This window comes from Vombatus ursinus, unplaced genomic scaffold (assembly GCF_900497805.2).
Source record: "Vombatus ursinus unplaced genomic scaffold, bare-nosed wombat genome assembly UNPS02014818.1, whole genome shotgun sequence".
NCBI lineage: Eukaryota > Metazoa > Chordata > Mammalia > Diprotodontia > Vombatidae > Vombatus > Vombatus ursinus.
The window spans coordinates 13,257,646-13,269,974 of NW_020954596.1; the positions used below are offsets into that span (position 1 = coordinate 13,257,646).

Here is a 12,329-nt window from a genome sequence, read left to right on the forward strand (position 1 = left end):
AAGCAGAAGTTTCCTTCAAAGTAATAACATTCGAGCTGGGATTTGAAAGATTGTTAGGAATTCATCAGGCAGCAGGAGAAAGATGGAGGATAGCTTAGGCATAAAGAACAGAAAAAGCAAATGCATGGAGAATAGAAAGTACCAGGTGTTTTCAGGAAGCAGAAAGTAATTTAGTTTGGTTTGACCATAGACTGCACTTTTAAAAGGGAGTAAACTGAATTCCTCAATGGACTGAGATGTAGATATATCATACTTGAGAAGAAATGTGTAGAATTGTTGGATTATTATTATCACGTTCATCATTTTTATATATCCTGAGGGGAAGAGTGGCATAATGGAAAAAGGATGAACTTGGAACCAGGAGACTTGGGTTCAAACCCCAGCATTTCTCAACTAAGTGTCCATGGTCAACTCACTTAACCCTTCCAAGCCTCAGTTTCCTCATCTATGCACTCAAGGTGACACCACTTATCCTACCTAGTTCCAATTACATCATTATCATTTCTTATCTGAATTTATAATCACTTCCTAACTGATCTTCTGGACCCCACACTCTCCCCTCCCTAGTCTGTCCTTCCCATGAATTCCTATGAATTCTACTTTCCCCATCAAAATGGACTTTTCCCCTCTACATTCAACATACAAACTCTCACCTCTGTGCATTCCAACAAACTGTCACCTGGGAACATAATTCCTCCCTATCTCTGCCTTTCAGGATCTCTATCTTTCTTCAAGGCCCATCTCTGGTGCCACTTTCTCCTTGAATTCTTCCCTTGCTTTTCCAGGCACAAATGTCCTCTCCCTCCAATACTCCTAGAATACTTTGTTCATTCCCTCTTTTGCCTCCCATCACTCCCTCCCTTTCATTGTACACATCTATGTCCATGTCACATCTCTGCTCCCAAGAGAAGGCAAGTTCCTTGAGAGAAAGGACTGTGTAGTTTTTATTTTTGTTTCTCCATGGCCAAGCACAGTGCCTTGCATATAGCAGCAGAGTAGCTGCTAGTGCAGCTATATAAATGTTAGAGGTAGTCAACTAGCATTAAGAAAGTCCACTGAGCAAAACATTACAAGATCATTACAGAAATGAAGGACTATAAATAAGGCAAGAAAAAGCAATCATGAGAACATGATATATGGTGTCTACACCCACTTTATTCCATTCAGTAGCCCCATAAGATTCATTGTCCTTTCTTTTAAAGAAAAAAAAATAATTTTTCTCTCAGAACTGCCCTTTAAAGCTACTGTGTTTGCTACCATATGCCATTCAATACTGCATTTTGGGGAGATTTTTTTTCTTTCTAATCTGTCTCCTAATTTATCATCATTTCAAGGTGACAACCTTTTCAGCTTCTTGAAATGTATCAATTGTTTATGGACATGTGCAGAAAAAGAAATGGGATCATAGAATTTGAAACTGGAAAGAATTTTAGAGATCATTTATTTAGTCTAACCTTGTCATTTTGTAGATAAGGAAAATGAGGCACAAAGATGTTAAGTGACTTGCCTAAGGTCACATAGGTAGAAAAGAGCAGTGCAGAAATTTGAACCTGGAGCCTCTGGCACCAAGTCCAACACTAGACCATTTTTCCTTTATTCCTTGCATGGGGCTTTGTGTGTGATGGCGTTCAATAAATATGTGTTGAAACATTTATTGTCAATGGGCACCTTCTGTGTGCAGAGCACTGGTATGGCAAGCCATGCCAGGTGTATACTCAGCAAGCTGAGCTTGTGAGTAGCCAGCTTACTTGGATGGAGCACAGGCCAATGAGTCCAAGATGATGGTTACAGTTCTGAGACAGCCAATTAGCTTTGCTCTGTTCCATTGACTACAAAGAATCTTTTCCCAGCTTTCTTAAATAGGGGCTATTGTGTATAAGGGAGACCTGATAAGGAAAAAGAATATGGCAGGCTCAGCACAAATGCTATTGAAAAATAACTCATGTCCATCTAATCATAGGTCCATTTTTGGTGGACCTATTTTGGTGTCCAAGGGGCAGTGTTTCAGAAGCAACAATAAAGCATGCCCATAGTTTGTAAAGCACCCTTTCAGGTCTGCAAAAAGGATTGCATAGCACTGAGAAAGAAATGAAAAATTCTCCTGGACATGTTGACTCCTAGGGATATTTTTTGGCTTTTAAGTAAGTGACCTCCATAGTTTATTTTCACTTACTCTCTGTTGCCCCCCTCAGCTGGTACTCTGAGTCTTGGTACCAGTAGCTGCATCTCCCTGCCCCAACACCCAAGCCCTACATCTATGTTCAGACATCATTACATCCCTTACTTCAAAGGTAAGATCATGGAATGCCAGACAGCTGTGGTGACTGTAGACATACCCAGATGTGTTTTGGTTTCACGTGTGTGTGCCACGCATGGCTTCCCTCAATATACAATGTGTCTCAACTCTCATGAGTGTTTCTTGGTGTGCCATGTAAGTCAGTGAGACATAGAGTCCCTGTGAGTGCTCAGTGTCATTAGAAAGAAAGTTACAGTTATATTGTAAAGCAAGGGAAGGACAAGCCGAAGTGTCTGGTTAGAGGGGGGCAGGCACACAGGAACAAATGAAGGAGTTCATCAAGCTTGGCCTTCTGAGTGAGGCACATTCAGCATTAAGTAACATGGTAATGGTCTAGTTAACTGCTTGGGGCATTTGAATTTTCCATTCTTAAATTTCTAAAGTAAGAAACCCCTTGGGAAGGACACAACTTTCTAGTTTTATTCTTCCCCTGTCACTTGATCTCCCATCCCCTTTGCCCCCCACCCTCCCATGCGGAGCAGATTCATATTCCAGGAAATGAAACATGTTTATTTATTATTGTATATAAACTTAATGTTTCCTTAAGGTCTGTTCTAAATTTTACATTTTTCCTACATAAATTCATAACTGATATTTCCCCACTTGGAAGTGCCATGATGCCCTATCCTCAAAAGCCAGGATCCTATAAATCTGTCACAGACATTGTTTTAGAGGTTGAACATAGGAACATATTTTCATTAGCTCTCTGTGTCCGTGTTCAGTTATCATATGTCCTCTCCTCAACTATGTACAAAAATCCTAACTCCAGAAGCAAACACATGAATGAGTATCATATTGCTTCCTTTCCCAACCGGCAGGGGATAGGCTGGAGGTAGAGAGAGAATTGGGAACTCAAAATTTTTAAAAATAAATGTCAAAAATTAATAAGTAGGTAAATAAATGGATGGATGGATGGATGGATGAACAGATGAATTTTTGGCTAGAATGCTAGAACTCTCCTAATGTCCTTCCTATGGGAAGGTCACTAGGAGGGCCATAGATCACCACATAAGAGGGAAATTCTTTAGGTCACTGCTCCCTGGCCATATCCACAACCTCATCTGAGGTTTGTTTTTGTTTTTGTTTTCCCTTCTACTTCAAACTACTCAATATTAAGGCTGAAAAAATGAGGCTATGAAACTTTAAAACAAAAAGAGAAGGCATAGTTTTCATTATACTCTTCATATATGGTTTTACATTTTCTGACTATATCAGATGGCTATGGATTGGCCCAGACACAGGTACTGATAGACAGACTCTTAAGAAATATAACTTCAAAAGAAAAATTCAAAATGTTTGCAGAGAGAATCAGATCAGAAAGCTTATCTGTCAGTTTAAAGGCCAGTGATTCAACACGTTGAGTTTCATGTTCTTAAAATTCCAACTTCTTGGCTTCTTCCCTTCTCCCATCCTCAACATCTAAATCAAAACAGAAATGCCCTGAAATGCACTCCTCTGAATTGTACCTGGCCTCTCTCTGAACATGTTCTCTGTTTGCCAACAGGTATGGGTGGGCCTGAACCAGCACCAGCTCTGTTACCTCTGACTACCTCTTCTAAATACCGTCCCTAACTGCTGACCTGGGATGGAAATGCTAATGTGGTCAGATGATCAATTATATATCATCTCCATTTCCCCTCCCTTCTGTAAATATTCTTTCTCCCTGCAGTCTCAAGTGGAAGTGCTCAGTCAGTTGGCCCATAGCTCAGAATATTTTAGTTTTTATAGTCCTAATTAGATGGAAGCATCCCAGGAAAGTGTCCAAAAGGTGGCATACAAATTGCAGTCCCCACCATACACTCTCTGCTGACTTCAGTCCCACTTGCCAACTGCTAGTGACTGCTTCTTCAAAACCCCCTTGGATTTCTTTTGTATAAATATATGGTATATGTATGTACATATATATATACATACACACACACACATATATATATAAATATATATGTATATACTATCTCAGCTGATAGAATGTAAGTTACTTGAAAGCAGGGATTGTTTCATTTTGGCCTTTGTTTCCCCAGCACTTAACACAGTGCCTGGCACATAGTAGGTGTATAATAACTGCTTGTTGACTGATTGATTCCCAAATGTATAATGACCATACATAGTCTCCTGGGAAGAGGGGTTTGTTGGTTTTGCTGAAAATAGCATAAACTAGACAGAAAAGCAGCTGCAGAGATTCTGACACGCATTGTCAATTCGTGTCTGTCCATTTTTTTTTCCTTCTAAACTTTGGCTATGGCTCTATTATTTATACTTAAAGCACTCATATCACCTATTCATAGAAGAGTGCGCAGGCATCCCTGAAGGAATTCTCAGAATAGAAATTCTTCCCAAGCCTGAATTTTTCAAAGTCAAAACTTGCCCAGACCTCCTCTTCAAATGCTGTATCCTTTCTCATCAGTAGGCCTGTGATTGGACCCAATGCCAGGAAGGCCAGGGGCTCCAGGGCCTTCATTTAAGGAGGGGGCCTGGCACAGATTTTCTCCCCATTTCCTCCCAGCTACACTGCTTTGAGACTTCCCTGGAAGTCCATTAAACCCCCATACCCAGTACCTTCTTCCCTCTCACCCCTAGTTTTTTAGGTTCCTATTGTGTGTCCTCCCCCTTTAGAGCATAAGCTCCTTGAGGGCATGCGTGGTCTTTGTTTTTTATTTGTGTTCATATCTTTAGTGCTTAGCATAGCACCTGGCACATAGTAGGCATTTAATAAATGTTTATCAACTATTGAATGTATCCGAGTCACCTCAGAGTTACCTCTGGTGTCTGTTGGCCCTAGCAGATGGACTGTGGGGATCTGTTGCCCAAAGACCAACCTGGCAAAATGCAAGTTCACCACCAGTTCATTTTATTTCAGCATTAGTTAAGTACCCACTCTGTGTCAGGCACTGTGCTGGACTGTGAGAATATAGAAATAAGATAATCCCCACCTTTCAAGGCTTCCTCAGTGGGCTCACCAAGTGAAGGAGTCTTTGGAACTAATAAAGGTCAAGCTGTGGGCTAGTCGTGCCTGGTGTTGGTAGAAGGATCCCTGAATCTAAGGAAACCAGGGAGCCTTGAAGTGTTGAAGCAAATAAGTCCTAGACAGAAAATCAAGTAGAGGAGGAATCACCATGCTCCAGTGACACTTAATTACCCTGGGTTTGGAGTCAGAGGGTCCAGGCTCTATTTCCAGTAGTGCTACTTTTTAGCTGTGTGACCTTAGGCAAGTCACTACCTCAATGAGTCTCACTCTTCTAATCTGTCAGATGAGAAGGTTGGACTCAATGACCTTCTAAGGTCCTTTCCAGTACTTACAAAAGGCATAACATCTCTTGCCTCATGTGGTCTGCACAGCTGTGAGTTAAGTATTATTACAGATGAGGAAACTGAGGCTTAGCGGGGTCAGGTGACTTCCCCGGGATTATACATCTAGCAAGTGCCTGAGAGAGGATGTGAACCCAGGTCTTCCTGATTCTAAGTCCAGTGCTCCAGAGGGTTTATCACCTCCTCCACTTAAGTTTCAAGAAGTCAGCTTGCTCACTTTATTCAAGAAAAACATTGAGTGAGTTCTTGATACTATCTTCATAAGACTGAATGAATCTTGACTACCCCCAGGGCCCTCTGCTTGCCAATATAGAAGGCACAAAGAGCGTTAAGACCCAGACCCTGCCCTTGAGAAGCTGATGTGGCATATCACTCTACTACTAATACATCTAGGGTACTACTGTGTGATACCATCACGTTGGCATCTGTGGCACTTGTTGCTCTCCAAGGTTTTACTTGTGAAAGGCTTTGCACGTTGGGCTGCAGGAGACAAGTGCTCTTGACTTGTGGTTGATTGACCCAGCAGGTCCTCTTGACTTAATTGTACTGTACTTGACAAATATGCCCTGCTACCTGCCACTCTCTCATGCAGCCGTCACAATTTGCCCTTGGTGTTTGGCCAACAGTCAGTTACTCAAAGGGTTCCCTCTGACTAATTTAACAGCTTAATACTTGTCCTGCCTAAATGTGCAGTTAACACCCCTGGAGTTTGGAAGGCAATAGAGTGAGCTGTTCCATCTCCCTCCCCATCCCCCACCCCAGATTGTTTTGACGAACTCTGGTTTGGGTGATATAAAGTAAAGGCTCTAAATTTGAATTCGTTGACTTTGATAACATGCAGTAGAAATATTAGTTGTTAAGGCTGGTGCCCTCAACCAACCATTTCCCGGGGAGCAATGGGGGACCAGGGGTGGGAGGGTAGAGTCTCAGAACAATCACCATGTCAGAAATATAGCTGGGACTGTCTGAATGACCTGATTGCTACAGTGTCACCCATAGCAGAATACCATCCTTGATTTTTATGGAGGAAAGCACATTTCCAAGCACAGTCACAGTACTCATTATTCCTCAGGGAAGGAAGATACAGAAATAAGACATTGCTCCCCCAGGTGCTTTCCCATAGGATGACACATCAGGGAAAAAGAAGACATAAAATGCACAAAACCAGGAACAGTGGACAGAAAATGTAACCTTTTCCCTGAGTCCCAGAGGTTTTCCTGAAACCCTAACTACACAGTTGACCTTACTTTTCCAAAGGCACTAGTTGTTCCCAATATAAAAATCCTCAGGGTAAGGTAGCAGTGCTTCTTTCTCCTTAAAGTCCAGCTAACTGGAGCCTCTCCAGGGTCATAATTTCTTGCCATGCAGATCCTATACTCCACATATTTCTTCTGGCTTTTCCAGGTCCAGTGTTAATGCTAGCAATTCCTACTGAGAAGGCTTAGTGCCAAGCTACACAAATCTTAGCCCTGAGGAGTATTTGGCTAAGGCTACATCATGCCAAACATCTTCTTTAAATGCCTTTTTTAAAACAATGTGTTTTGTTCATAGCCACATGAAGTCATAGAATCTCAATAGTTAGTAGGAACTTCAAAGGTTAGTTATCTTGTCTAACTAATATGTCTCCCCTCCTCAGCATCGAGGTGTTCAAATATTTCCTGTTAGAGGGATATTTTGAGGAAACCTCACTGTTAGACAGTGGTAGACAGTTGTTAATCTTTTTTTTTCTTTTGAGCAGCAATCTGGCTCCCTGTAGCTTCCAACCATTAGACTGAATTCTGTATTTTGAAGAAATTAGTGAAGCTAATCTCCCTCCTGCAGCATTGGACTTGGAGTCAGTCCCAAGTTGGGCCTCCAGCTCTGATGTTTACTAGCTTTGTGACCCTGGGTAAGTCACTTAACTAGTGCCTCAGTTTCCTCATCCATAAAATGATGCTATTAATACAAAGCCTGTATTACCTATTTCACAAGATTATGAATAAAGTGCTTTGTAAACCTTAAAGCACTAAATGTATAATTATAATTATTATAATTTACCTTTCTGGGCTTAAGTTTCCTCATCTGTACAATAATGGGCCTGAATCAGATGGTGTCTAAGTTTTCCTTCCAGTTTTAATGTTCTGAATTTATAAAGGTTTGGAACATGCTTCGGGCTACCCCACCACTTTCTCACAGTGGGAGAGTTACCTAGGAATTTTGTCCTTTATGAATAAAAGGTTCCTAACAGAAACTCTTCTTACTTAGTAACTCTCCATTATTTCCTTTCCAAATGGGTCATCTACAAAGGGAAATAATAACCCTTTCACTTCTAAGGCACTTTTTTTTTCGAAGGGGAGAGGGCAGCTATGATATAATGGGGGAAAAAAAACATTGGTCAAAATATTTGGGTTCAAGACCCAGTCATGAGCCTCAATACCTGTGTGACCCTGAATAAATCACTACCCCACTCTGAACCTTCCTTCTTATGTAAATATTAGGTTTATAATCCTTGTACTACCCAACTCCCATGATTATGATGAGTGGGACAATTTTTCCGCTTTAACACACTACATAAATAGAAGCTGTAGAGAGTTAGGTAGACTGCTCACAGTGTATTAGTCATCACATTAAATGTTGTTGCTTAACTGTTCTGTTTTTCAATGGAAAGGTTTCATGTTGGAGAGGTTGTTTGCTGGAAAGTGACTGATGAGTCAAAACAGAATGATCACTAAAAACTAAATAAAATACACAGAAGCCATTCACAGTCTCATTTGCTCTTATCAAGATCCCCATGAAGTAGCTAGGAAAGTGGTTCCCTCATTTTGATAGATAAGGAAACTGAGTCCCAGAGAGCTGGCATGATTTGGCCAACGTCACATAGCTCTATAATGGCAGAGCTGAGACCAAACCCCAAGTGTCCTGCCTTGTAGACTAGTACTCCTGTAGGAGCAGACATCCTTCAAATTTGCCCTGACCCTGTAAGCTCTTCAAAAAGTTCCAAAATATAATTGAAAAACTTTCTGGATTTCTGCAGTTGGGGAAAGGCAAATCCTCTGCTAAAAGAAGTAGCAAGAACAACAGGCATGAAGTCAGAAAACCATGTTTGACCAAGCTCTAAGTCTTAGTTCTGATACTTCCTAGCTGTGTGACCTTAGACAAGTCATTTGTCTCTCTGAGTCTCCATTACTTCATCTAGAAATGGAGATACTAATGCTTGTACTAGCTCCCAGATTGTTGTGAGAAAAAGACTTTGTAAGCTCTAAAGCATTATTTTCATGTTCTACTTTTATTATTGTTGAGAATCTACATAGTATAATAGCAAGACAGCAAGACTAAATTTGAACTTAATGTTCCAAGGTTGGAATTCTAGGGTGGATATTTCATAACCGTGTGATCTTGGAAATGCCATGGAATCACTGAATGTCCAACTTGGTGGAGACCTCAGTGGCCATCTACTCCAACATATACTTTACAAAAAAAAAAGGAGAACCTCTGAAACATACCCAATAAATGATCATCCAGCTTTCCTTCAAAGACCTCCAAGGAGAAGAAGCCCATTATGTTTCAAGGCAACCCACTGTACTTTTGGTAGCTCTAATTGTTACAAGTTTTCCCCTACATTAAACCTAAATCCATCTGTCTACAACTTCTACTCAATTGTTCCTAGTTCTGTCCTTTCAAGCCAGGTAGAAAAAAAATATGTAATTGCTTTTCCATATGATAACTCTGAATTCTTGAAAACAGTCATGTCCTTATAAGTCTTCTCTCCAAGGTAAAGATCCCCAGTTTCTTCTTTTGATCCTCATGGGGTACATTTTCCAATTCCTTCTCCATTCTGTTCACTATCCTTCATGTGTCAATATCCTTTCAAGTGTCCTACCCAGAACTGAACACTTCCAGTATGGTCTGGGAGCTCTCCCATTGTATATATGATACTTCTATTCATGTTACCTAAGATTATATTAGGTATTTTGGCTCTAATGTAATTACTGTTAACTCATACTGATTTTGCAATCCACTAGAACATTTAAGCCTTTTTTCAATAAGTTCTTATCTAGCTACACCTCCCCATCCTATATTCTTCCTGTGTTCACATAGAACTTTCTTCTTGTCCATCTTGACTTACCTTATTAGATTTTGCCCATTTTTCTAACCTTTCAAGATCATTTTGGATTCATATTCTTCCAATATAGTCCTCCAAAATGTGTATCTGTCATCTACACATTTGATAAGGATGTTAATTAGGTCTTTAGCCATGTCACTGGGGCGGAGTCAAGATGGCGGAGTGGAAGCAGTGACTTCCTTGAGATATCCCCCAAACTCCTCCAAATACCTGTAAATTCTAGAGCAGCAGAACCCACAAAAAGACAAAGTGAAACAAATTTCCAGCCCAATACAACCTGGATGGTTGATTGGAAAAGTCTATTGGGCTGGGCCAGGAGAGGAGCACAGCTCAGTGTGGGCGTGCAGGAAAAGATGGGGCCTCAGTGAACCTGAAGTAGGCCTCAGGGGAGGTCAGCTGTGTCAGCTTCCAGACTTCTCAACTCACAAACACCAGACAACTTATAAGGTCAGTAGGAAAGTTCTGTGACCTTGGTGAGAGAGAAGCTCAGTCTCAGCCCCAATCCCTCCGCAGCTCCGGGGTGGCAGCTGCTTCTGAAGCTCTCGGCCCACAGACTGAGGGTTAATCAAATGGCTGATCAGAGGGGCATTGCAGGGATCTCTTTGCTGGTGCTGAGGCAGGAATCTCTTGCTTTTCCTGCGCTTGGATCTGGGTCACAGTTCTGGGTGGCAATCCTGGGTCTAGGAGGAGCGCTGGCATGGTGGAGTTTGTAATGGGGGTGGAGAGGGAATCCTCACAGTTCCAAGGCAGAAAAGAGTGCTTGTGGTCACTCATAGACGAGAGCACAGGCCAGGAAAGGAGTAAACACCTTGCCCTTGATCATACCACCTTGGAAGAACTGAAAACTTACAGGTCCCTAGAAGTATCTCTGAAAACAGCTGCACAAAACCCCCAAAGCTTGGGACAGTACATTCTCCACACTGGAAGCAGAACCCTACCTTAACAAAGAGTTTAAAACTCAAGTAATTGGCTGAGAATGTGAGCAAACTTTGCAAAAAAAGTCAGACCATAGAATCTTTGGTGACAAAGAAGATCAAAATATACAACCAGAAAAAGACAACAAAGTCAAAGCTCCTACATCCAAAGCCTCCAAGAAAGATATGAATCAGTCCCAGGCCATGGAAGAGCTCAAAAAAGGCTTTTTGAGCCAAGTCATTAATAAAAATAGTAAACAACTCATTTTTTAAAAAAAAATTTTAAACAAAACAGTGTAAAGAACTAATTCCTGAGACACTCTAATACAGATTTCCTTCCAGGATGAAAGTGATCAATTAATCATTACCATTAGGGCAAGTTATTCTACTAGTTTTGAATGTACCAAAGTGGACTATCATCCAGAACTCATATATTCATCTCACCCACAGGGATAAGAATGTGAAATTCCTTACTGAAATTCAAGTAAGATATATTTATGGCATACCCCTGACATAATAAGGTAATAGTCCTGTCAACAAAAGAAATAAGATTCTTTTGGCATAAACCTATTCTTGATGAGCTCATAAAACTTTTAGTAAACACTACTTCCATTTCTAAATATTTACAAACTATCCCTTTAATAATGTTTTAGGATTTTGTTAACAATCACAATCAACCTCTCTAGCCTATAGTTTGAGGAATATATTGCTTTCCTTCTTCTAAAAAATTGAACCAACATTTGTTAGTATCTAGTCCTATAGAATATTTTCCATTTTCCTTGATTTAAATAAAATTGAGAGAAACTCAGTAATGAGACATCTACCACTTGTCTTTTCATGTTTGGAAAAGTGTGTCCCTGGGCCCTGTGACTTGAGGATCGCTATTGAGGGTAGCCAGCTACTCAATTAGCTTTGGTTACAACTACCTATGAATCATGTTTGTCCTGCCATCCCCAGTCCAAAGATCATTCTCCTTAGTAGGAAATAGAGTTATGTATTTCTGCCTTCTCTCTTCTCCACTCCTAGCAGCCATCCAAGCCTTTATCTGATCTTACCTTTGGCCTCAGTGTAGCTAACCTAGTCTCTTATTTCCATTGGCATCCATTGCCACCAGTGATCTCTAATGTTCAGACCCTCTTCTTTCAGAATGGTGCTACTCTTTTGTATCTATCTTCTCTCACTTGTCCTTCTATCTTTTCTAAATTTTTTTAGTCCATGTTCATTAATGACTTCAATATTCTCAGTGAAATAGGGAGCAGAGTTATCTGCAGAGCTCATAGTATCTAGAGCTTGAAAAGAGGTCATCTAGTCCAACATTACAGGTGAAGAAAATGAGGCTCATAAAAGTTAAATGGCTTACCACACAGATAGTTAAGCCAGAGAACTACGATTCAAACTGAGGCTCTCTGAGTCTAAATTCATTTCCCTTTCCCATTATACCATTTTGATTCTCCTTTTGGGATCTGGAAGTAGGTTTGATGTTTAGGAAGGAAAAAAGATGAGGTTTGCAATATGCTGTGGGAAATGATATAAATAGTGGATGGGGTATAGGGTACAAGGATTATCCAGCAGCATTGAGGGCTTGGCTAAGTTTATGTAACAAAAATTGGTAGATGTTGAAATCAATGCAATTTCATGATTTAACTCATTCACTCAGCAGTTCTGTATTAGGAATGAGGAATCAATGGTGGAGTTTACCCAGAGATGTGGA

General features: G+C 40.6%; 1 protein-coding gene across 8 annotated transcripts in view; it reads left to right on the top strand.

The window, feature by feature from the left end:
• ABLIM2 (actin binding LIM protein family member 2) overlaps window positions 1-12,329 on the top strand; it is a 301,430-nt gene that overhangs the window by 231,358 nt on the left and 57,743 nt on the right. The window lies entirely within an intron of this gene.